The sequence below is a fragment of the Mobula birostris genome, chromosome 10 (genome assembly GCF_030028105.1).
Source record: "Mobula birostris isolate sMobBir1 chromosome 10, sMobBir1.hap1, whole genome shotgun sequence".
NCBI classification, from domain to species: Eukaryota; Metazoa; Chordata; class Chondrichthyes; order Myliobatiformes; family Myliobatidae; genus Mobula; species Mobula birostris.
Genome location: NC_092379.1, coordinates 46,532,149 through 46,556,337, shown reverse-complemented (window position 1 = coordinate 46,556,337; position 24,189 = coordinate 46,532,149).

The window sequence follows — 24,189 nt, the reverse complement described above, 5'->3', positions numbered from 1 at the left end:
TTCAATCCCATGTACCTTCTAGCCTACGCAACATACACAAAATGGTGGGGGAACTCTGTACGTCAGGCAACATCTATGGAGAGGAATAAGCACTCTATGTTTCTGGCCGAGAACATTCTTCAGGACTTGAAACGAATGGGGAAGAAACCAAAGTAACAATATGGGGAGGGGGCAGTGGAATGAGTACAAGCTGACAAGTGGTAAGTAAGACCAGATGAGGAGGCAGTTGGGAGAGAGGGGAAGGGGTGATGGTGAGAAGTTTGGAAGAGGTAAAGGACTGAAGAGGAAGGAGTCTGATAGAAGCGGATGTTGGGCCACGGAAGAGAGCGATGGAAGAGGGGAGGGGTTGGTGAGGCAAAGAGAAAGCATGAGAGAGGATCCAGAATGGGGAATCAAAAAAGACATAAGGGGAGGTGGGTGGGGGAGAAATTACCAAAAGTTAGAGAAATCGATGTTCCTGACATTAGAGTGGTGGTTACCCAGAAGGTGGTGTTGTGTCTCCTCACCAAGTGTCCCCTCATTGTGGCAGTAGTGGGGGCCATGGGCAGACATGTTGGAATGAGAATTCAAATTGAAATGGTAAACACCGGAGAACACCGGCTTTTCTGGCAGACAGAGTGATGGTGCGAAGCAGTCCCATAACCTACGTCGATTCTCACTGATGTGAAAAGGCTGCAAATTGAGTACCAGATATAGTAGAAGGCCCAGACCACCTCGTAGGTGAAGTGTCACCTCACCTGGTAGCGCTGTTTTAGAGCAGTGATTGCTGGCGAGGAGGTTGGAGTAGCATTTGTCGGGAGTAGTTCTTGCGGAGATAAGAGCCAGAAAAATGATTAATGGGGAGGGACGAGTGGACGAGGGAGTCAGATGGAGACTTCTTCTTCAGGTAACTTGCTATAGAAGACTTCATCCTTTTATATCCTTCATCTATCATCTCCTAGCTTCTTACTTCATCCCTTTCCACCTCCCCATCTACCATAACCCTCATCTGTTTTCTTGTATTACCTGTCAGGGAGTACTTTCCCTTTCCCTCACCTCCTTATTCTGGCTTCTTCCCCCGTTGGTCTGAAACTTCAATAGTTATTCATCATCATAAATGATATCTGACCTGCTGAGTTACTTCAGCATTCTGTGTGCGCTGTTTGAAAATTGTTTTGTTTCCTTATCAACTCCTCAAATGAAAAGTACTCTTACCTTTTCATAATCATGGCTTCCGCCTCTATTTGGCGTGATACAAATTTAAATATAAAAGGTTTACTTTTCCTGTCTGACCTCTTCCTTCACCCTTAATTTAGGATGTCTCTTTCAGCCTCTCTCTCTCATGTGCATAAACACAGTCCTGCACACATGCACGTACATACACATATATGATCTGATAAAGAATTCGGCAGGACATACCCAGAATGTCTTTCCTTTATTACTTTACTTTATTGTCGCCAAACAATTGATACCAGAGCATACAATCATCACAGCGATATTTGATTCTGCGCTTCGCTCTCCCTGGAGAATAAATCGATAGTAAATAGTAAAAGTATTAAAAATTCAATTATAAATAATAAATAGAAGATAGAAAAGGGAAAGTAAGGTATTCAAAAAAAAAAACAAGAGGCAGGCCCGGATATTTGGAGGGTACGGCCCAGATCTGGGTCAGGATCTGTTCAGCAGTCTCATCACAGTTGGAAAGGAGTTGTTCACAAATCTGCCCGTATGAGTCTTCAATCTGTTGAGCTTTGTCCCGGGGGGAAGAGGGACGAAAATTGTGTTGGCTGGGTGGGTCGTGTCCTTGATTATCCCGGCAGCAGTGCTCCGACAGCGTGCGGTGTAAAGTGAATCCAAGGACGGAAGATTGGTTTGTGTGATTTGTTGGGCTGTGTTCACGATCTTATGCAGTTTCTTCTGGTCTTGGACAGGACAACTTCCATACCAGGTTGTGATGCACCCTAGAAGAAAGCTCTCTATGGCGCGTCTATAAAATTAGTGAGGATTTTAGGGGACAGGCTAAATTTCTTTAACTTTCTCAGGAAGTAAAGGCGCTGGTGGGCCTTCTTGGTGGTGGACTCTTCTTGGTTGGACCAAGTCAGGTCATTTGTGATATTGACCCTGAGGAACTTAAAGCTTTTGATCTGTTCCACTTGCGCACCACCGATGTAAATGGGGTCATGTGGTCCACCAGTCCTTCTGAAGTCAACAAGCAATTCCTTCATCTTGCTGACGTTGAGGGATAGGTTATTGTCCTTGCACCATGCCACCAGGTTCTTAATTTCTCTCTGTACTCAAACTCATCATTACCCGAGATACGGCCTACAATTGTGGTGTCATCAGCAAAATTATATATTGAGTTTGATGGAAACTGAGCTACACAATAATGGGTGTACAGTGAGTACAGCAGGGGGCTGAGTACACAGCCTTGTGGTGCACCGGTACTCAGAGTGATTGTAGAGGAGAGCTTCTGCCCTACTTTTACAGCCTGGGTCCTGTCTGTGAGGAAGTTGAAGATGCAGCTGCAGATCTGAGTGCTAAGGCCCAGGTTCCGGAGCTCAGGAATCAGTTTATTTGGAACCATGGTATTAAAGGCAGAGAAATTCAATGAAAAGGAACCTTATGTATGCGTCTTTATTCTCCAGGTGTTCTAAGAAGGAATGTAGGGCCAGAGAGATGGCATCTGCCATTGACCTGTTGCTCCGGTAGGCGAATTGCAAAGCGTCGAGGTTGACCGGTAGGCTGTGGTTGATGTGTGCCATAACCAATCGCTCGAAACACTTCATAGCAATTGATGTCAGAGCCACAGGTCGATAGTCATTCAGGTATGCCTCCTTGCTCTTCTTCGGCATCGGGATTATCGTCCCTTCTTAAAATACGAGGGGATCTTAGACTGAAGCAAGGAGCAGTTGAAAATGTCAGCAAACACTCCAGCTAGCTAACTTACACAGGCCCGGAGAACCCGTCCCGGCACACCATCTGGGCCCGTCGCCTTCCTTGGATTTAGCTTCAGGAAGCCCCTTCTGACGTCCTCCTCTGTAACGATGAATCTCGATTCCACCAGGTCCGATTCATCCGGAGGGAGCGGGATGCTCCTCTTCTGTTCGAATATTGTATAGAATACATTAAGTTCGTCAGAAAGAGAACCGCCACAGTTGTTGATATTCCCAGCCTTTTCTTTGCTCCGAGTGATCTCATTTAGACCCTACCATAATCTACCGGCATCCCTCATGGTTAGCCTGGGCTTCCAACTTTGCTTGATATTGCCTCTTGGCACCCTTAATGGCTTTCCGGAGTTCACGCCTGGATTCCGTGTAGTGACTGGTATCCCCGGACCTAAAAGCCGCAGCTCTGGCCTTTAAAAAGGACTTGACCTCATAATTCGTCCAAGGTTTCCGGTTAGGGAATACCCGGATCGTCTTGAGAGACACACAGTCCTCTGTGCATTTCCAGATAAAGTCCGTGACAGCTGAGGCATACTTACCAAGGTTAGCTGCCAAGTCCTTGATACTAACCATCAAAGCAGTCACGGAGCACCGCATCCTTTTCCTCTGTCCAACGCGGCACCACTTTTGACACTGTGCCCTCCCGCTTCAGTTTCCGTTTGTAAGCCGGGAGGAGGAATGCGGCCTGATGGTCCGATTTTCCGAGGTGAGGTCATGGGACGGAACGGTAGGCATCCTTGACTGCTGTGTAGCAGTGGTCAAGTATATTCGGTCCTCTAGTGGGGCAGGTGACCTGTTGGTATAACTTTGGCAGCACCTTTCTGAGGTTGTCCTCGTTAAAGTCCCCGGCTGTAATGAGCAAAGCCTCCGGATACCTCGTCTCAAGGTCACTGATGTCGACATACAGTCTGTTCAGAGCACACTCTACGTCCGCCTGGGGAGGGGTGGGGGAGGAGGGGCGGGGGAAATGTAGACCGCTGTCAATAGGAACGAGGTGAATTCCCGTGGCAGATAGTAGGGACAACACTTTACCGACAGGTGTTCCAGGTGCGGGCTGCAGGAGCTTGCCAGTGCCACTGTGTCCGAGCACCACGCAGTGTTGATCAGTGAGCAGACACCACTGACCCTCGTCTTGCCCAAAGATGCAATGCGGTCCATCTGATGGATCGAAAATCTCTCCGGTCGGATGGCACAGTCTGGTGTGCCGGGGAGAGCCAGGTCTCAGTGGAACAGAATACGCAGCAGTTCTGCATCTCCCTGCAGTAAGTGTGTCTCCCTTTAAGATCATCCATCTTGTTCTCAAAGGCTTGCAGATCACCTAGTCGGATGGTGGGTAGAAGGACCCTGAAGCCCCTCAGCTTCAATCGGACCACCTGCCCAGCTCTTTTCCCACTCTTCTTCTGTAAATAGTGCATCTTTCCAGGTTTCCATTGATGCAGTGTGTTGTTGGCAGCTCTTTGAGGTTGGTGGACGCGTCCGCAGGGTTCGATCGGTGGGTCGCGTCGTCGGGTGCTCCGGGTCGGGCCGAGTGACGGTGGAGGCTCCGTTGCCACTTCCAGCTGCCGGCAGCCCGGGTTGTCGAGTGGGTCGGGCCCCACAGCCAACACTTAATCCCGGAAGGCCGGACTCCGGGCTGAAACAAGTCCGTTAGCTGAGTCGGTATCTGGCAACTCTGCGCGTGCTCTCCCGAGCAAACTGCCCTCTACACTATAATATACCCGAGAAACCCCTTTAAACCTCCAATCTGCTACATCTAGCAGGATCAACAACACCCTGGCGAAGCTACTGATCCAGCTGGAGATCACCGCGCCAGAATTGCTTGTTCAACTCCGGACCGCACCTGGACTCAGCCAGCGAGGCCTGGTCCGAGTCTTCACTTTCCTTTGCAGTATTCGCCAGACAAACCTGACTGACGTGCTAAGAAATTCCTTCCATTGGAAATCAAACTGAAACGTCAACATTGAATCCTTCTCCACATATGCAAAAGCGCTTTTTTTTTTACTTTTGTGTTCAGTCGCATCATATTGTAGGAAAGTTTATTGTTGGCCAGAGTTTAATGCGGCAATCATGTATTAACAAATGCTGAAATTCACAGATTCTGTTAATTCTTTGGAAAGTAACAAATCAAACCTTGTCAGATCGCTCTGCTTTTGTACAAGACACAAAGAAGATGTATTGTGAACGATCGTTTATCCGAGCTATAGTTTTGTTTCTTTTATGGGTATATTTACCCTAGGGGAGTTCAATGTTTAATTAGTGGAATAATATGAGTGGCTAATTATGTACAAAACTGCCAGGTCCATTGTCTTTCCTACAGGTTAGACGAATAAGATTGATTGCATTGAAGAGACAAATTGAATATTTTATTTTTACAAAAAACAACTCTCATGTGGGATCCTATAAAGTATTATGAGTAAAATTAGGAGACAATTTTCTATTTCTTTCCCTCGTAAGTTAAAACAAACATTGCCTAAATGTTACCAGTGAATTTTGGGTGGACTGAGGCCAATTGGTTTTAATTTGTTAGATGAGAGTGTTGGCATTCATGAGATAATGCAGATAAATGGAAAGAGAATAAATACAGACAAAAATGCTGAAACCCTTGCCTTGCTATACCAGCAATGATCAGTGGATGGCAGTAACGGGTCCCTGAAATGAAATATCTTCCAGTCAATAAATCAGAACTGGAGATCCCAAATTGGAATTAGTATGGTTTCAGCTTCTTTTCTGCTTGGATCCAATGAATATGGATTAATATCTTCTAAAGACGAGGAGTATAAATATTTCCTGGTCATGGTGAAGAAGTTGAATTTATGGCACCGGCACCAATTAGGAAAGGAGAGCAGCTATTCTTTCCAAAAGGACACGGGCAAACCAATTGTGTATTTGCTCCATATTTTTTTGCTCATGTCTTGTGATCTGCTAAAGCTAACTTTAAAATAAGGACACTTATTTTTAATGAGATGATTATCTCAATTTCTCAAGTTGCCATGGTTGGATTCCAACTCATGACACTGGCTATTAATGCAGTGGCAAATATGTTTTGAAATTAACGATTTCCGTGCTATCAAAGCTCTTTTATTATTTTTTTCATTCACCCAATTCCACAGCAACATGCCCAAGCATTATCCTGACATCACGCATTGAATGAAGAAGGAACTCAGTATGCTATGTAGCATCTATTGAAGGGAAATAAACAGTATCTACACTTCTTCCTTTTTCTGGTGAGGCTCCTTTCCTATTCTCGTTTCCATGCACTGCGCCCATACAATGTGCCGGATTGCCATGGACTTTCTTCGTCTCAAGAGGACAAGAACGTCTAATTTGATGTCAGTGCCACTTGTCTTTAACTCACTGGGGGGGGGGGGGGAGAAGGGAGAAATCTAACGTTCCAGAATTACAACCCCATGAAACTCACCGTCATTTCCAGCAAGCATATTTTCCTCTCAGTTCCCTGTTGTCTTTTTCTATCAAATTATACATGCTAATATTGCCCAACTGTATCACATCCTGCTGTCTCAATTCTGTTAGCAGGAAACTGCCGAGCACCTTCTATTTTCATCTTGACAAATTGAGGCTGATCTTAAAAGTTCAAAACCATCTCGTAAATCGTGGATGAACTTGTAACCATCTAGTAAGGATAATCGCAGAGAAATGGGTGGACGTGCAGATTCATCTGAAGGTGAAGAAGTGCAGTACACCTGTTGGCAGAGGTGGTGGATAAATGAAGAGGAGAAAGAATGCAAAGCTCATTTTCTTCTATTTGAATGCAAGGAATCTAATTAATGAGGTCATCATCATAGCTTGTCACACCAGACAGCCAGCCACTCTAGTGTTGTTTGGTTCATGTTGAGTAGGTCAGTATCAGCTAAATCAGGTGAGAGTGGGCAGTTGCCCAGAACGTGTTCAATGTTCTGCACCCTTTCGCCATGCTCACAGGATTCACTGGTCTTTAAACCCCACTTCACCATATTGTCTCCCGCCCTACAAACTCGTGCTCTAGCTCTGTTGATAGTGCATCACTTCTGTCTGTCAAGCAGTGCCCTGTCTGGTAACATTTCTGTGGGGTCTTGCACTGTATTGTTTGGTGGGGATCTGGCTTCTGTTTGTTACCAGAGGTCAATCCTGTATATAGGGGGGATGTTCCGTGCGGTAGTTCCTCCACTGTAGCAAAGCTTTTCCTCGACTCTAGGCGGTTGGAAACTGGCACATGATGATGTAGTGGGTGCGTGGATTTGTTTACCTTTTTCAATTTCGTTGTAGTATGTCTTCGGATCTCTGGGGGAGCAATCCCTGCAAGTCTTTAAATGGTGTTAGTGGGAGTGGGGTGCAGTATGTCTGTAATTATCCGGCAGGCTTCGTTAAGCAACGGGTCTATTTCCTTTGCATAGGCTGATCTGCCCCACAAAGGGGTACAGTATTCTGCAGGCTCATAGCAGAGTGCGAGGGCAGTTGACCTCAGTGTGTGAGCATTAGCTCCCCATTTTGTGCTTACTACTTTTTGCAAGAGAGAATTGCGAGAGCTAACTTTTCCTTGGAGTTTTTGGATGTGGGTAGCAAATGAGAGCGTCCAGTGTCACGCCCAGGTAAATTGGAGTCAGATGGTGTTCGAGCTCCTTCCCATACCAGAAGTAAGGTAGTTGAAGTCAACACTTTTACTGAAACTTGGACTTTGATTAAGATTTTCTTTCCTTTATTATCACACGATTGAAAATTGGGTCATCTGGCAACAGGGTATGGATTTTTTTTTTTTCAGTTAAAACAAGAGGAGATGCCAAAGAGAAGGTGGTATTTCAGTTTTGTAGATCTTGGATTGATAAATTTGGAAATTGTGTGTGTGGGATGGAGTAGTTGGGGTTGCCGGATCAGCCAGGGGTACCGGGTATGTCAAGCGCAGATCTCAGTGATGAATCTGTATTTATTTTAAAGGCAATTGTGTATTAGAACGTTGGAGATAGAACTTAGAAGAGTACCACAGGAACAGATCATCCAACCTGCAATGTTGTGTCGATCCAGCGACAAAGCAAATCAAAAACAACCGAACACTCATCCCTCCTACCTACACTATGTCCATATCCCTCCATCGTCCTTACATCCATGTGCTGATCCAAACATCTATAAAAGGCCTCTAATGTATTTGCCTCCACCACCACACCAGGCGGCGCATTCCAGGCATCCCCGGCTCCCTGAGTAAACAACTTACCTCTCACATTCCCCTTGAACCTTGCCCCTCTCACCTTCGGAGCATGCCCTCGGGTGTTAGACATTTCAACCTTGTGGAACAGACTCTCTGTCCACTCTATTTATGCCTCTCATAATCCCCTCAGGTTCTGAAGTTTCAGAGAAAACAGCCAAGTTTATCTTGTCTCTTGTGATAGCTCTAAACCAGGCACTATCCTGTAAACCTCTTCTGCACCCTCTCCAAAGCCTCAACATCCTCCCTCTGGTGGGTGACCAGAACTACACACAACACTTCAAATGTGGCCTAAACAGAGTTTTAGGAAGTTGCAACATAACCTCCTGACTTTTGAACTCAATGTGATGACTAATTAAAGCAAGTATTGTACATGCCTTCTTAATTGCCTTATCAACTGTGGAGCCACTTTCGAAGAGCTATGAACTTGGATCCTGAAATCTCTCTGCTCAGCGACACTGTTGAGAGCATTGCATTTGCCCTACCTGGGTTAAACATCTGCCATTTCTTAGCCCATGTCTGCAACTAATCCATATCATGCTGTATTCTTTGCCAGTCTTCTACACTATCCACAACTCCACCAGTCTTGGTATCATCCACAAATTTACTAACCCACCCATCTACATTTTCATCTAGGTCATTTGTATATATTACAAACAGCTGAGGTCCCAGCACGGATTCCTGCGGAACTCCACTAATTACAGACGTCCAGCTCCAATAAGCCCCTTTGACCACTTCCCTCTCTCTTCTATGTGCAAGCCTGTGCTGAATCCAAACAGCCAATTCACTGCACAAACCATGCATCTAATTTTCTGGATTAGTCTCCCTTCCCATGAGGGACTTTGTCAAATGCTGTACTAAAAACCATGTATACAACAACCACTGCCCTACCCTCAGCAATCTCTCTCATCATCTTGTCAAAAAAACTCAATCAAGATGATAAGGTACGACCTGCCACAAGCAAAGCTATGTTGGCTCTCCCTAGTTAGGTCATGGGTTAACCGAAACTGATATATCCTATCTCTAAGAATTTTCTCCAGCAATTACCCTACAACTGACGTGGGACTCACCAATCTACAGTTCCAGGGACTTTCGTTGTTCCATTCTTTGAAAAGAGGTACAGCATTAGCCACTCTTCAGTCCTCTGGGGCGTTGCCTGTGGCTAGAGAGGACATAAAGACAATGGGTAAGGGCCCAGTGATCTGAATGGTCAGTCACCTGGCCAGACTGATTCCCAGCATGAGGTCTAGTACAACCACTCTCCTGATTGGACCATCCACATGTTCATCTAAGAAACCTTCCTGTATACATTTAACAAATTCAGCCCCATGTATATCCCTTACAATAAGAAGGTCCAAGTTTACACTAGGGACGTTGAAATTTCCCATGAAAACAACCCTATTATTTTTACACATTTCCTTAATCTGGTTGCATATCTCTTCCTCAATGTCCCGGTGCCTAATCGGGTACCTACAGTACAATCCCATCAGTGTGATTGCACCCCTCCTATTCCCGAATTCCACCTAAATGGATTCATTGTCTGACTCCTCTGAGTGCCGCTGTGATATTGTCCCTGATTAGCAGTGCAACGCCACTCGCTCTTTTACCACCTCCTCTATATTTTCCAAAACTTTAAAAACCAGGTACATTAAGCACACAATCCTGCTCCCCTCTCAGCCAAGTTTCAGTAATGGCTTCAACATTGTAGTTCCATCTTCTACAGGTCACCCCTTCCTCAGAAAAGATTCCAATGATCCAAGAACTGGAACTCCTGTCCTTTACACCATCTCTGCAGCCACTCACTCATCCGTGCTACCATCCCATTTCGATGTCATTGTTGTCAATATGCACCAGGAGCTCTGGCTGTTCCCTCTTCTCCTTGACAATATCTTGCAGCCGCTCCAATGCATCACGGAGCCCAGCAATTAGGAGGAAACACACCATCCTAGTGCCTTGTTTTGTGGCTGGCTACACAATATCTTTTCTGTCTCTCTAACTATAGAGACCCTATTATAACTGCGTTGCCTGAATTTATCCTGCCCTGTCAAGCCTCAGAGCTGGCCACAGTGTCAGCAGTCTGTCTGCTGCTGCCGTGATCTGATGGTCACCCACCCCTAGCAGTATACAAAGGAGCATACTTGTTGCTCAGGAGAGTGGCCACAGGAGAACCTTGCACTGACTTCATATTCCACTACCTCTCCTGGTGGTCACAAGTCTACTGTCCAAAGGCTATACACTGGGTATGACCACCTCTTCAAAAGTGTCGTCTATAATATCTTCAGCCTCCAGAAAGGTCCTGATTACATCCAAGTCCAGCTCCAATTAGTGAGGTACCATAATAAATATGGTTGACATTGACGTCAGTGAGGCCAGCAATAGGTCCAATTTAGAAACGCAATTTAAGATGTTAAGACCTATTTGATTCAGGGAATGATGGTAAAATGAGGGTTTCTGGTGACCTCAGAAGGGTTTTTCTGTGATTGTTAGAAGGTGCTGTTACGTAACCGGCAACAATGAATATCAGTCGAGCCAGGTTCTATAAAAACAACCAAACACTTATTGAACACGGATAAACAATAAAAAATACAAACGAACACCTTAACCGGAAGTTAACCGCTATACAGCCATTTAACAAATCGGCACTCGGCACTGGTTCTTAAAGCGTTAAATGCGCAAACAGTTTTTAAAGCGGTAAAGTCAGATACAGTTCTTAAAATTGTAAATTCGAAAGCCCAACAGATTTATACGTGCAATTGGGAGAGACTTGTCTAGAGAAGGATTTCTTCATAGACACGATTTTCCTGTTGGTTCTGTCCAAAGGATTCACGATGCAGGACATAAACAGTTTAAAACAACTGACCTTAAATTCTAGAGAGCAAACCATTGCATGAGCTACTTTACTCTTTTGGCAAGCGTTATATCGGTGCAGGTCGCTACTCCTTGAACGAAGACTCAATAAGGTCGATCCTTTGTTAAACTGCCGAACGATACCGACTCCTCTCAATCTTTCGGGTCCTGTACTTCGATAAAGTCTTCGCTCTCCTGTACTACTGCTGGAAAAAGGTACATCAACGCATCTAGCAAAAATTGCTAATCCAACACTATTGTATCTTGCAACAGAACGTTACACTCCGTTTTAAAAAAGAAACTCCGTCATACAATAAACACGCAACAGAAACGGAGACACAGACGCACGTTCTAGCTGGAAAACTAAAAACTAAAAAACTAGCTGCGTCATCTGGGGTCTTCCCTGATATACCCGTGGTGCACATGTCATCACGTGACCTCACATCGGCGGGAAAATTACATCAGGTGACCTCCAAAAGACCATTACATCATTCTCACAAAAAAACAATCACAGATCTCTTTAAGGTATGTAACAGTGTTAACTAGTGTTCCACGGGGACTAGTACTGGGATCCTTTGTGTTTCAATATGGCATGACTGTGCATTAGGAGTTAGTGTTAAATTACAAAGTTCAAGTTTCAAAGTAAATTTATTATATAAAAAAAACATATCGGCATATACCACTCTGAGATTCGTTTCTTTGTGGGCATTCTCAGTAAATCCAAGAAAAAACAGAATCAATAAAAGATTGTACCCAACAGGATGGACAACTAACCAATGTTCAAAATGGACCAAACTATGCAAATACAAAAGGGAGAAATAAAGAAATTATCATGATAAGAGTCCTTGAAAGTGAATCATTGAGTTGTGGGAACAGTTCGGTGATGGGATGAGTGAAGTTGAGTGAAGCTATATCAATTGGTTCAACAGCCTGATGTTGAGGGATAATAACTGTTCGTGAACCTGTTGGCGTGTGTCCCGAGGCTCCTGCACCTCCTTCCTGATGGCAGCAGCGAGACGAGAGCATGGTCTGGGAGGTGCGGGTCCTTGTTGATGGATGCAGTCTTCTAGCGACAGCTCTCCGTGTAGATGTGCTGAATGGTGGGGAGCGTTATACCCTTGATAGACTGGGTCATATCTATTACTTTTCGTAAGGCTTACCGTTACAGAACGTTGCTGTTTCTGTACCAGGTCGTGATGCAACCAGTTAATGTATTTTCCACCACGGTGCCATGGTCCGGTCCATGAAGTCCATATTCCAGTTCACGGTCTGGTCGATCAAACCTTGCTCCAGGTTTTCAGATCTACCATATTTCTGTTCTTGTTGAGCTAATTGAGGCAGCTGATGCTCGTTGGGGCTGGCTGCATAAATACCTCCAGAGACCAGGGCGTGTTTGCTGGATTGTTTTTATCCTTACTCCTTGTATCCCTTCCCCTGTCTTCTGTTTCCTTGCCTGAAGCCTTGCCTTATCTTGCCGGTAACTTGAGCCTCGCCTGAAGTCCTGTCTCGCCTTGCTTTGCCTGAAGCCCTGCCTTTTCTTGCTGGTAACTCTCACCTCACCTAAGATTCTCATCTCACCTTGCTTTGCCAGTAGCCTTGACTTGTCTTGCTGCTTGGTCCTGTAGACACCCCGTACCTAGCTCCTTTCCTGCCCCTTGCCTCCACCCAGGTAAGGCAGGCAGTCTTGCCGTTACCTGGGTTGGTTCTGTCCCTTCCTGTCCCTTGCCTCCACCCAGGTAAGCCAGGACGTCTTGCAGTTACCTGGGATTGCTTCTGTCCCTTCCTGTCCCTTGCCTCCACCGAGGTAAGCTAGGCCGCCTTGCCATTACCTGGGGTTGATTCTGTCCCTTCCTGTTCCTTGCCTCCGCCGAGGTAAGCCAGACAGTCTTTCCTTTACCTGGGGATGGTTCTGTCCCTTCCTGTCCCTTGTCTCTGTTGGGTGGTGTTCCGCGCCCTGCCCAGGTGATCCGCGCCCTGTCCAGGAGTAGCCTGCCAAGCCTCGCCTCAAGTCTCAAGCCTCCAGCCTCCAGCCTCACCTCGCCTCAAGTCTCCTGCCTCCAGCCTTCAGCCTCGCCTCCCCTCAAGTCTCCAGCTTCCAGCCTCGCCTCGCCTCAAGTCTCCAGCCTCGCCTCGCCTCAAGCCTCCAGCCTCGCCTCACCTCGCCTCAAGTCTCCAGCCTCCAGCCTCACCTCGCCTCATCTCCAGCCTCGTCTCTAGTCTCAGGTCTCCAGCCTTCTGCCAGCCTTGCCTCGTCTCTCGCCTGGCCTCGAGCCTGTAGACTCCAGCCTCTAGTCTCTAGCCTATTGTCAAGCCAAGCCAAGTCTCTAGCCTCTAGCCTCTTGCCAAGCCAAGCCAAGTCTCTAGCCTCGAGCCTCTTGCCAAGCCAAGTCTCTAGCCTCAAGCTTCTAGCCTGAAGACTAGAGCCTCGTCCTGCCTGCTTGCCAAGCCTCGTCCTTGCCTAGGTCTGGGGTCCGAGCCAGAGGCAAGATGCAGGTACTGAGTCCTTATCCAGTCTCTGGCTCGGAGTCCAAGCCCGGGCTCCTAGCTCTCTTGTTCAGTCCTGTTCTAGGTTCCTGGTTTTCCTGTCCATGTCCTGGCCATCGTCCTGTGTCCTAGTCCTGTCCCTAGTACTTCAGTGTCTGTGTCTTGCACTTGGGTCCATTCCCAGCCGTGCCCTTATGACAGAACAATCCAGCCAACCATGGACCCAGCGACACAGACACTGTCATTTTCCTCTGGCCACCAGGGGTTCCTTTCTGTCAATTAACCTCCCAGCCGGCCGGGTCGTCCGTAGTCTGGATACTCTGTTTGGACGCCAAGAGGCTCTCGTAGAGGGGGAGGGGTGCTGTCATGCTCCGGTCCATGAACTCTGTATTCCGGTTCACGGTCCGGTCCATCAACATTTGCTCTGGGTTTTCCTATCTACCCTGTTTCTGTCCTTGTTGAGGTAATTGAGGCAGCTGATTCTCATTGGGGCTGGCTGCATGAATACCTCCAGAGACCAGGGTGTGGTTCCTGGATTGTTCTTGTCCTTACTCCTTGTATCCCTTCCCCTGCCCTCTGTTTCCTCGCCTGAAGCCTTGCCTTGTCTTGCCGGTAACACGAGCCTCGCCCGAATTTCCGTCTCGCCTTGCTTTGCCTGAAGCCCTGCCTTGTCTTGCTGGTAACTCTCACCTCGCCTGAAGTTCTGTCTCGCCTTGCTTTGCCAGAAGCCCTGCCTTGTCTTGTGGATAACTCTCCCCTCACCTGAAGTTGTCGTCTTGCCTTGCTTTGCCAGTAGCCTTGCCTTGTCTTGCTGTCTGGTCCTGGAGCCACCCTGTTCCCAGCTCCTTTCCTGTCCCTTGCTTCCGCCCAGGTAAGCCAGGCCATCTTGCGTTACCTGGGCTTGGCTCTGTCCCTTCCTGTCCCTTGCTTCTGTCGGGTGGTGATCCTCGCCCTGCACAGGAGTGCCGCGCCCTGCCCAGGTGATCCGCTCCCTGCCCAGGAGGAACCTGCCAATCCGCGCCTCAAGTCTCCAGCATCCAGCCTCACTTCACCTCAGGTCTCTAGCCTCCAGCCTCATCTCGCCTCAAGTCTCCAGCCTCCAGCCTCGCCTCACCTCAAGTCTCAAGCCTCCTGCCAATCCTCGCCTCGTCTCTTGCCTAGCCTTGAGCCTGTAGACTCCAGCCTCTAGCCTCTAGCCTCTTGCCAAGCCAAGCCAAGTCTCTAGCCTCTAGCCTCTAGCCTCTTGCCCAGCCAAGCCAAGTCTCCAGTCTCTAGGCTCTTGCCAAGCCAAACCAAGTCTCTAGCCTCTAGCCTCTTGCCAAGCCAAGCCAAGTCTCTGGCCTCTAGCTTCTAGCCTGAAGACTCCAGCTTCGTCCTGCCTGCCTGCCAAGCCTCGTCCTTGCCTAGTTCTGGGGTCCGAGCGACATGCAAGACCCAGGTACTGGGTACTTGTCCAGTCTCTGGCTCGGAGTCCAAGACCGGGCTCCTAGCTCTCTTGTGCAGTCCTATTCCAGGTTCTTGGTTTTCCTGTCCATGTCCTGGCTATCGCCTTCTGTCCTAGTCCTGTCCCTAGTACTTCAGTGTCTGTGTCTTGCACTTGGGTCCGTTCCCAGCCGTGCCCTTATGACAGAAATATCCAGCCAACAATGGACCCAGCGACACAGAAATTGTCATTTTCCTCTGGCCACCCGGGGTTCCTTTCTGTCAATTACCCTCCCACCCGCCCGGTTCGTCCACAGTCTGGATACTCTGGCCTCCAGGAGGCTCCCGTAGAGGGGATGGGGTACTGTCATGGACCGGTCCATGAGGTCCTTATTCCGGTTCACGGTCCGGTCCATCAACATTTGCTCCAGGTTTTCCTATCTACCCTGTTTCTGTCCTTGTTGAAATAATTGAGGCAGCTGATGCTAGTTGGGGCTGGCTGCATGAATACCTCCAGAGACCAGGGCGTGGTTGCTGGATTGTTCCTGTCCTTACTCCTTGTATCCCTTTCCCCTGCCTTCTGTTTCCTCGCCTGTAGCCTTGCCTTGTCTTGCCGGTAACTCGAGCCTCACCTGAAGTTCTGTCTCACCTTGCTTGGCCAGAAGCCCTGCGTTGTCTTGCCGGTAACTCTCCCCTCACCTGAAGTTCTCGTCTTGCCTTGATTTGCCAGTAGCCTTGACTTTTCTTCTTGTCTGGTCCTGAAGCCACCCTGTACCTAGTTCCTTTCCTGTGCCTCTGCCCAGGTAAGCCAGGCCGTCTTGCCTTTACCTGGGGTGGTTCTGTCCCTTCCTCTCCCTTGCCTCCGCCCAGGTAAGCTAGGCCGTCTTGCCGTTACCTGGGGTTGGTTCTGTCCTTTCCTGTCCGTTGCCTCTGTCGGGTGGTGATCTGCGCCCTGCCCAGGAGTACCGTGCCCTGCCCAGGAGTACCGCACTCTGCCTAGGTGATCCACGCCTTGCCCAGGAGGAGCCTGCCAAGCCTTGCCTCAAGCCTCCAGCCTCCAGCCTCGCCTCACCTCAAGTCTCCAGCCTCCAGCCTCACCTCGCCTCAAGTCTCCAGCCTCCAGCCTCGCCTGGCCTCAAGTCTCCAGCCTCCAGCCTCGCCTGGCCTCAAGTCTCCAGCCTCCAGCCTCGCCTGGCCTCAAGTCTCCAGCCTCCAGCCTCGCCTGGCCTCAAGTCTCCAGCCTCCAGCCTCGCCTCAAGTCTCCAGCCTCCAGCCTCGCCTCGCCTCAAGTCTCCAGCCTCCAGCCTCGCCTCGCCTCACCTCGACTCCAGTCCCCATCCTCAAGTCTCCAGCCTTGCCTCGCCTTGTCCCAAGCCTCCAGCCTTGCCTTCCAGTCTCAATTCTCCAGCCTCCTGCCAAGCCTCGCCTGGTCTCTTGCGTTGCCTCGAGCCTGTAGACTCCAGCCTCTAGCCTCTAGCCAAGCCAAGTCAAGTCTCTAGCCTCTAGGCTCTTGCCAAGCCAAGTCTCTAGCCTCGAGCGTCTTACCAAGCCAAGCCAAGTCTCTAGTCTCTAGCCTCTTGCCAAACCAAGCCAAGTCTCTGGCCTCTAGCTTCTAGCCTGAAGACTCCAGCCTCGTCCTACCTGCCTGCCAAGCCTCGTCCTTGTCTAGTTCTGGGGTCCGAGCCAGATGCAAGACCTAGGTACTGGGTACTGGTCCAGTCTCTGGCTCAGAGTCCGAGACCGGACTCCTAGCTCTGTTGTTCAGTCCTATTCCACGTTCCTGGTTTTCCTGTCCATGTCCTGGCCATCGCCTTGTGTCCTAGTCCTGTCCCTAGTATTTGAGTGTCTGTGTCTTGCACTTAGGTCCGTTCCCAGCCGTGCCCTTATGACAGAAAAATCCAGCCAACCATGGACCCAGCGACACAGAAATTGTCATTTTTCTCTGGCCACCCGGGGTTCCTTTTTGTCAATTACCCTCCCACCCACCCGGGTCGTCCACAGTCTGGATATTCTGGTCGTAGAGGGGGTGCGGTACTGCCATGGTCCGGTCCATGAAGTCCTTATTCCGGTTCATGGTCCGGTCCATCAACATTTGCTCCAGGTCTTCCTATCTACCCTGTTTCTGTCCTTGTTGAGCTAATTGAGGCAGCTGATGCTCATTGGGGCTGGCTGCATAAATACGTCCAGAGACCAGAGTGTGGTTCCTGGATTGTTCTTGTCATTACTCCTTGTATCCCTTCCCCTGCCTTCTGTTTCCTTGCCTGAAGCCTTGCCTTGTCTTGCCGGTAACTCTCGCCTCACCTGAAGTTGTCGTCTTGCCTTGTTTTGCCAGTAGCCTTGCCTTGTCTTGCTGTCTGGTCCTGGAGCCACCCTGTTCCCAGCTCCTTTCCTGTCCCTTGCCTCTGCCCAGGTAAGCCAGGCCATCTTGCGTTACCTGGGCTTGGCTCTGTCCCTTCCTGTCCCTTGCCTCTGTCGGGTGGTGATCCTCGCCCTGCACAGGAGTACCGCGCCCTGCCCAGGTGATCCGCTCCCAGCCCAGGAGGAGCCTGCCAAGCCTCGCCTCAAGTCTCCTGCCTCCAGCCTCGCCTCGCCTCAAGTCTCCTGCCTCCAGCCTCGCCTCGCCTCAGGTCTCCGGCCTCCAGCCTCGCCTCGCCTCAGGTCTCCGGCCTCCAGCCTCGCCTCGCCTCAGGTCTCCGGCCTCCAGCCTCGCCTCGCCTCAGGTCTCCGGCCTCCAGCCTCGCCTCGCCTCAAGTCTCCGGCCTCTAGCCTCGCCTCGCCTCAAGTCTCCGGCCTCTAGCCTCGCCTCGCCTCAAGTCTCCGGCCTCTAGCCTCGCCTCGCCTCAAGTCTCCGGCCTCTAGCCTCGCCTCGCCTCAAGTCTCCGGCCTCCAGCGTCGCCTCGCCTCAAGTCTCCAGCCTCCCCTCGCCTCGTCTCATGCCTCCAGTCTCCAGCCTCGCCTCGCCTCAAGTCTCCAGCTTCGCCTCGGCTCAGGTCTCCAGCCTCCAGCCTCATCTCGCCTCAAGTCTCCAGCATCTATCCTCGCCTCACCTCTAGTCTCAAGTCTCCAGCCTCCTGCCAATCCCCGCCTCGTCTCTTGCCTAGCCTCGAGCCTGTAGACTCCAGCCTCTAGCCTATTGCCAAGCCAAGCCAAGCCAAGTCTCTAGCCTCTAGCCCCTTGCCAAGCCAAGCCAAGTCTCTAGCCTCTAGCCTCTTGCCAAGCCAAGCCAAGTCTCTGGCCTCTAGCTTCTAGCCTGAAGACTCCAGCTTCATCCTGCCTGCCTGCCAAGCCTCATGCTTGAACAACAGGAATTCTGCAGATGCTGGAAATTCAAGCAACACACATCAAAGTTGCTGGTGAACGCAGCAGGCCAGGCAGCATCTGTAGGAAGAGGTGCAGTCGGCGTTTCAGGCCGAGACCCTTCGTCAGGACTAACATCCTCATCCTTGCCTAGTTCTGGGGTCCGAGCCAGATGTAAGACCCAGATACTGGGACCTTGTCCAGTCTCTGGCTCGGAGTCCAAGCCCGGGCTCCTAGCTCTCTTGTTCAGTCCTGTTCCAGATTCCTGGTTGTCCTGTCCATGTCCTTGCCATCGTCCTGTGTCCTAGTCCTGTCCCTAGTACTTCAGTGTCTGTGTCTTGCACTTGGGTCCATTCCCAGCCGTGCCCTTATGACACACAGATCTACAGAAGTTTGTCAAATTTTTAGATGACCTGCCGAATCTTCTCAAACTGCTAAAAGAAAATGGAGGTACCTCAGAATGCCGACGTGAGAATTTAGAATTATTGGTGAACATCTCAGCCAGTTGATCATCACAGGTTTTTAACACTGAGCCACGTAACCCATCTGTGGTCTGTGTGAGTTCGTGAAGGATCAACCATGTTTTGATGGTCAAGTGAACATAGAAAACACTGAGCCCATCCGGGTACTAAGATTTTGTCAGTACCTCCAGTTAAACTTTGTCTTATTGTGTGTTTTCCCTCAGCCGTCAGTCTGTGGTTTTGTATTGCCATGTCCTCTTGTTTGTTTTCATGCTCCATGTGCTCCTGTCCCAGCTTCTGCTCTACTCCGGTGCCTATATTACTGAGTACTCCGCCTCTCACCTGTTTCTCTTTATTCTCTATTTTGCTGCCACTTCTGTCGCGTTGTGCTCCACCTATCAACTGCCTCTCTGTTTATTGCTCAGTGTATTTTAGTCCTGTGTTTTCAACTGATTGTTGCCAGATTGTACCAGTGAGTTTTCCTGAGCCTTTCCAGCATTCGTATCTGAACTCTGTCCGTCTGAATATCGACTCTGCCTGTTTCCCCGATTCTGGTTTTTGGATTTCTTTGGATTTTTAGATCTCTGCCTGAACTTTGACGCCGACTTTGTTTACACCTCAGGATTTGTTACTCAATTAAACCTACTGTGTGCACAGTGCAGGGTCTGCGATTGAATCACTGCCCCAGCGTCCTGACAGCGTTGTTATCACCCATATCGCGTGTTTTCTCTTTGTAAGGGGAAATGACATTAAATCCTTGCCACAGTGGTCGAGCATCCTTCCGTCGTCCAAGTTTGGTCCGAAATTGCCACGTTTTGCCGTGAAATGGCTTTCCGGAGATTGTAGGGGAACGTCTTGTATCTTACTTGGTCGCTAGAACTGAATGCCACTGATCTGGCCCTCAGCAGATTGCGGATCTCGTGGTTTAAATAGGGCTTCTGATTGGGCATAGTTGTCTTCATAAAAGCTTGAATGAAGTCTCCGACTAAGATTTGCTTGCTCATAGTGGCTGTGTGTGTGTGTGTGTGTGTGTGTGTGGCGGTGGAGGGTGTGTGGTTGTGGTGGTAACGGGGCTGTTGGCATTGGTTAATGGTTAAATTGTCTCTCTATTGGAGGCATATAAAAGTAAAAACACACTTTTAAGATAAAGGAAGTGAAAGGGTGAAATGATTTCGAGGGATCCAGATGGATTTTATTTCTAAGGGAATGTCGATTGCCTAGAATTCAGCGTCCAAAGGGAGCGGTGAATCAGAGTCGTTAACAGCATTTAAAATGTAGCTGGAGGAGCACAGGAATGATATCTGGGGCTTTGAGCCGAGTGCTGGAAGGTGGGATTAATACGGACAAGTACTCACTGGTTAGCATGGACCTATAACACTGCTTCCACATTGTCACCAAGCACGACCTTGAAAGAAAGAACCATGGGTTTGTGCCTGATGGCGGCACTGTTGGAAAACAAACATTACGTTTATGTTCCTTCATCTGCCTTCTACAACCGCGAAAACAGCAGTTTCCGCCGCGCATCCCCCTTTAGCTCATCTGATCCAGTCCAGAATACTTACCACATCACTCGTCCTATCCTTGAAACCCAGTCAGACATACTTAAAATTCTTGTCTCTCTTCTCAACTTTCTTTCCGCTCTTATCCTTCCGATCTCTGTGAACTCTGACTCTGTCAATCTCCAAACCACGCTCAGTTCCCCGATCATCTCCCACTGATCATCCCATACTTTGTCATGTTACAATTATCTTTTAGATGTCGAGGCCGTCCAATTCCTTCAGTGAACGTTGCGCTTTCTTAACATGGCCGCTATCTTTAAAAAAAAAACTACCCCATTGCTCCAGCTTGTGTAAATATCTCCAAATGAGCTTCAGTATAAATTGATTCCGTTTCTGCGTAGCACACTGAACGTAGAAAATGGACACAGAACTGAGCAGCCCTTGGCCCAAATGTTGTACCGATCTATATAAATCTACTGCACGATCGATCTCATAACCCTTCATTTACTTAAGTGGACAGTAGATGCCGCTTAATTAGGACGCAGCGGGACCAGTACAGTTTGGCCCAATTGGGTGGCTGCCCCAATTAGGGGAAGTTTCATGGAAATATTTTAAAACATATAAAAAAGACAAACAACGGTTTAAATGAGTAACAAATTATTCAAATGAAATACATAACAAATTAGAGCACTAATAATACTACTACAGTACTATAAAATTTTAGTTCGTAGGAATTATAATGGTAGGAATTAATCCACACTCTATGCTGTCCTATTCTTTTGATTGACTGTGAACACATCAGCGCAGGCACGTTGTGTAGATAATGGACTGCCTTAATACAATGCACTCGAAACATTCAAAATAATTGTCGAAACCTTCAAATTCTTCGTATTTTCTGATTGTTGAAGTAGTCAAATTGTTTCATTTTCACTCCCGGCCGTCTCCACTGCTGAATATTTGAAACCGCAGCGAGCAATGCATTTCCGAATTGTTTTCCTGCTTACTTCTGAGCAGCTAACAGCGACAAAAAAAACACTGCTTCATGGACACAAACACACAAAACAGACGCTAATAAAAACTGCTCGGTCGAAGCACAATGTTCGCCACACAAGTGTACGCGACTGACCCTAGTTAGAAACTTTGGCAACAATCTTGTGTCTCAGTGAACATGGGTAGTGTGCTAAATAAATGAAGGGAATCCTGGCTGATGTTTTCGAACAGCTTTTGTTCCTTCAGAATTGTCCCAAATAAGCTGCTGCCGTGATTAAGCAATGGCCCATTTAACCATAGTCCACCATATGTGCCTATCTGGGAGTCTCTAAATGTTCCTCTTGACCACCATCGCAGGCAGAGCTTTCCAGGCACCCATCACTCTCAAAGCAAACACAAAAACAATCTCTGGCATCTCTCCGAATCTTTACTCTACTCTGCTTCCACGTATGTCCTCTACTACCGGCCATTGTCTCACTGAGAAATGGAGCTCTCTATGCTTCTTGTAATCGGAAACGCCTCTCATCCACCTTCGCTCCACAGAGGAAAGCCTTATATCGCACATGCATGCTCTCCAATCCAGGCTGGATTCTGTTAAATTTCCTCTGCACCCTTTCTAAAGCTTCCACATCCTTCCTGTATTGAAGTAAGAAGAACTGAACTTGCTTTATTATAGAAAAGACGTGGAAGCTTTAAATGTGGTGTAAACACAGTTTTATAGAGATCCAACACAGTTGCGATTACCTCACAGCTCCTGAAAAAAATCCTCAGTCCAACATCCATCTGCCATTTTTCCATCCAGCTCTGTATTCTGCCTGTATCTCGTTGTTGCCTACGACAACCTTTTGCACTAATCACAATACCGCTAATGTTTGTGTCATCCGCAAACTTACTAACGCACCCTGCCACTTCCTCACCCGTCTCCTTTGCAAACATACTAACTCACCGTTCCACCTCCTCACCCATCTCCTTTGCAAACATACTAACTCACCGTTCCTCCTCAACACCCATCTCCTTTGCAAATGTACTAACTCACCCTTCCACTTCTTCATCTATATTTAAAAAGAACACAAAAAGTAGGTGTCACAGAACAATCCCTGCGGAAAACCACTCGTCACCAACCTCCAGGAAGAATACCCTCTATGTTCCACCACGCTCTGACTTCTACCGGAAAGCCAAATCTATTCCGTGCAGCTAAGCTTCCATGGATCCCACGTCTCACGTCTGACTGGAAAAAGCCTGCCTTGAGGAATCTTGTCAAATACATTTCTAAAATCCATATACAACACATGCACTTCTCTACCTTCATCATTTTTGTCATAACCTTCAAACATGCTCGTGAGGCGCGATTTCCCCCTCATAAAGCCAGCAAGGTTTCGTAACTAAAATTCCACCGCATCCTGTTGTGACTGAACGAATGAACCATTGCACGAACTTTTTAAACTTTACTTCATTCGCTCATGTTATGATTTTGTGACACAGATTATTTTAACCCTGACTTTCATACGACAATATTTGATAATAGTTTCAATGAAAAATAAACAATCATTTTGATGAATGTATCCAAATATCAAATAGTATATTACAAAACGCATTGAAACAACAATTTACAAGTGCCACTCTTTCACTTTAATTCAAATATGGTTAAAATTTATTTAAATGTTCTTGATACATTTAAAACATCTGTTTGGAAAGTTACTGATTACATCTAGTCGACAACGATAAGCAAACAACTTGATTAATATTATTAACGTACGATTAAGGTAGAATATTTAATTAATTTGTAATATTCATAACCAAAATTAATTACACTGGTTTAATAATTTCCGTTTTTTTTTGTAACACGGTAAAATCTCCAGAAAATTATTTGATTGATCCTCTGCTTCAAAAGACGTTGCTTGTCTGAGTTGAATCTTTACCTTATTTCCTTTACTCATCATGCGGATTTAATTAGCATTGTGGTTCGGTTTTATCAATAGTCAGTGTAGCATTGAAATAGATACAGTATTTTTTTAAAAAAAGTATTTGTAGGCATATGAATTTTAGACCGGAATTTTCAATGGTTAAAAAAGCAGTCAATTAGCATTATACTGCAATCTCTTTGTTGACATTTGGCAATAATACGTCAGAGTATTATAATAATTATTATTATAATAAGTACTCCTGTAGGAAAAAGTAAAGCTGGTTCTACTTTGGAGCACAGCATGCTCATTTGTTTGCAACGCACACAAAATGCTGGCAGAACTCAGCAGGCCAGGCAACATCTATGGACAAAAGTAAACACTCGATGTTTCGGGCAAAGACCATTTATTAGGACTGGAAAGGAAGGGGAGAATTTAGAATAAGAGGGTGAGAAGAGGGGAAGAAGAAGTACAAGATGGCTGGTGATGGGAGACACCGGGACGGGGAAGGTTTCTAGTAAAGAACTGGGAAGTTGATTGGTGAAAGAGATAAAGGGCTGAGGAAGGGGAAATCTGATAGGAGAGGACAGAATGCCGTGGGTGAAAGGGAAGGTGGATGAACACTAAAGGGGACTGATTGACAGGTAATTGTTTGCTTTATTTGAGGTCTTGAATATACATTATGTGACTGGGCACCATCCCATGTATTAGCGCCAGAAAAGCTTTGTAATTTATTCGGAACTGCAGACACGCAGCGTATGGAATAGCTACTCTCCTGGCAAAGTATCAATAAGCATAAACAGAAGTCGTAATCAGTATATTCCTTTGTAGAATTCCAGTCTGATAGAATCACTTAAATGGAACAATGCAATTACTTCCAAAATCCAATAGATATCCTTCAAGTTTTGTTATTTGCGCAATTGCTTTATAATATTTCCACGTGGTTTGCGAGTTATAATCACGCACCCTCCAATTTAATTTTTCTTTTATAAAGGAAAGTAACTGATTAAACTGCTGGACAGAGAGAATTATAGTTTACTTAATTCAGTAGCCGTTTCTTAGTGCAGAACCTTGAGTATAAACATTATTTTGAAATGCAGACAATGGAGAAGATACGAAGAGTCAGTTCGAAACAACTCGTAAGTTTTCCTTTGTCAGTGAATATGGATA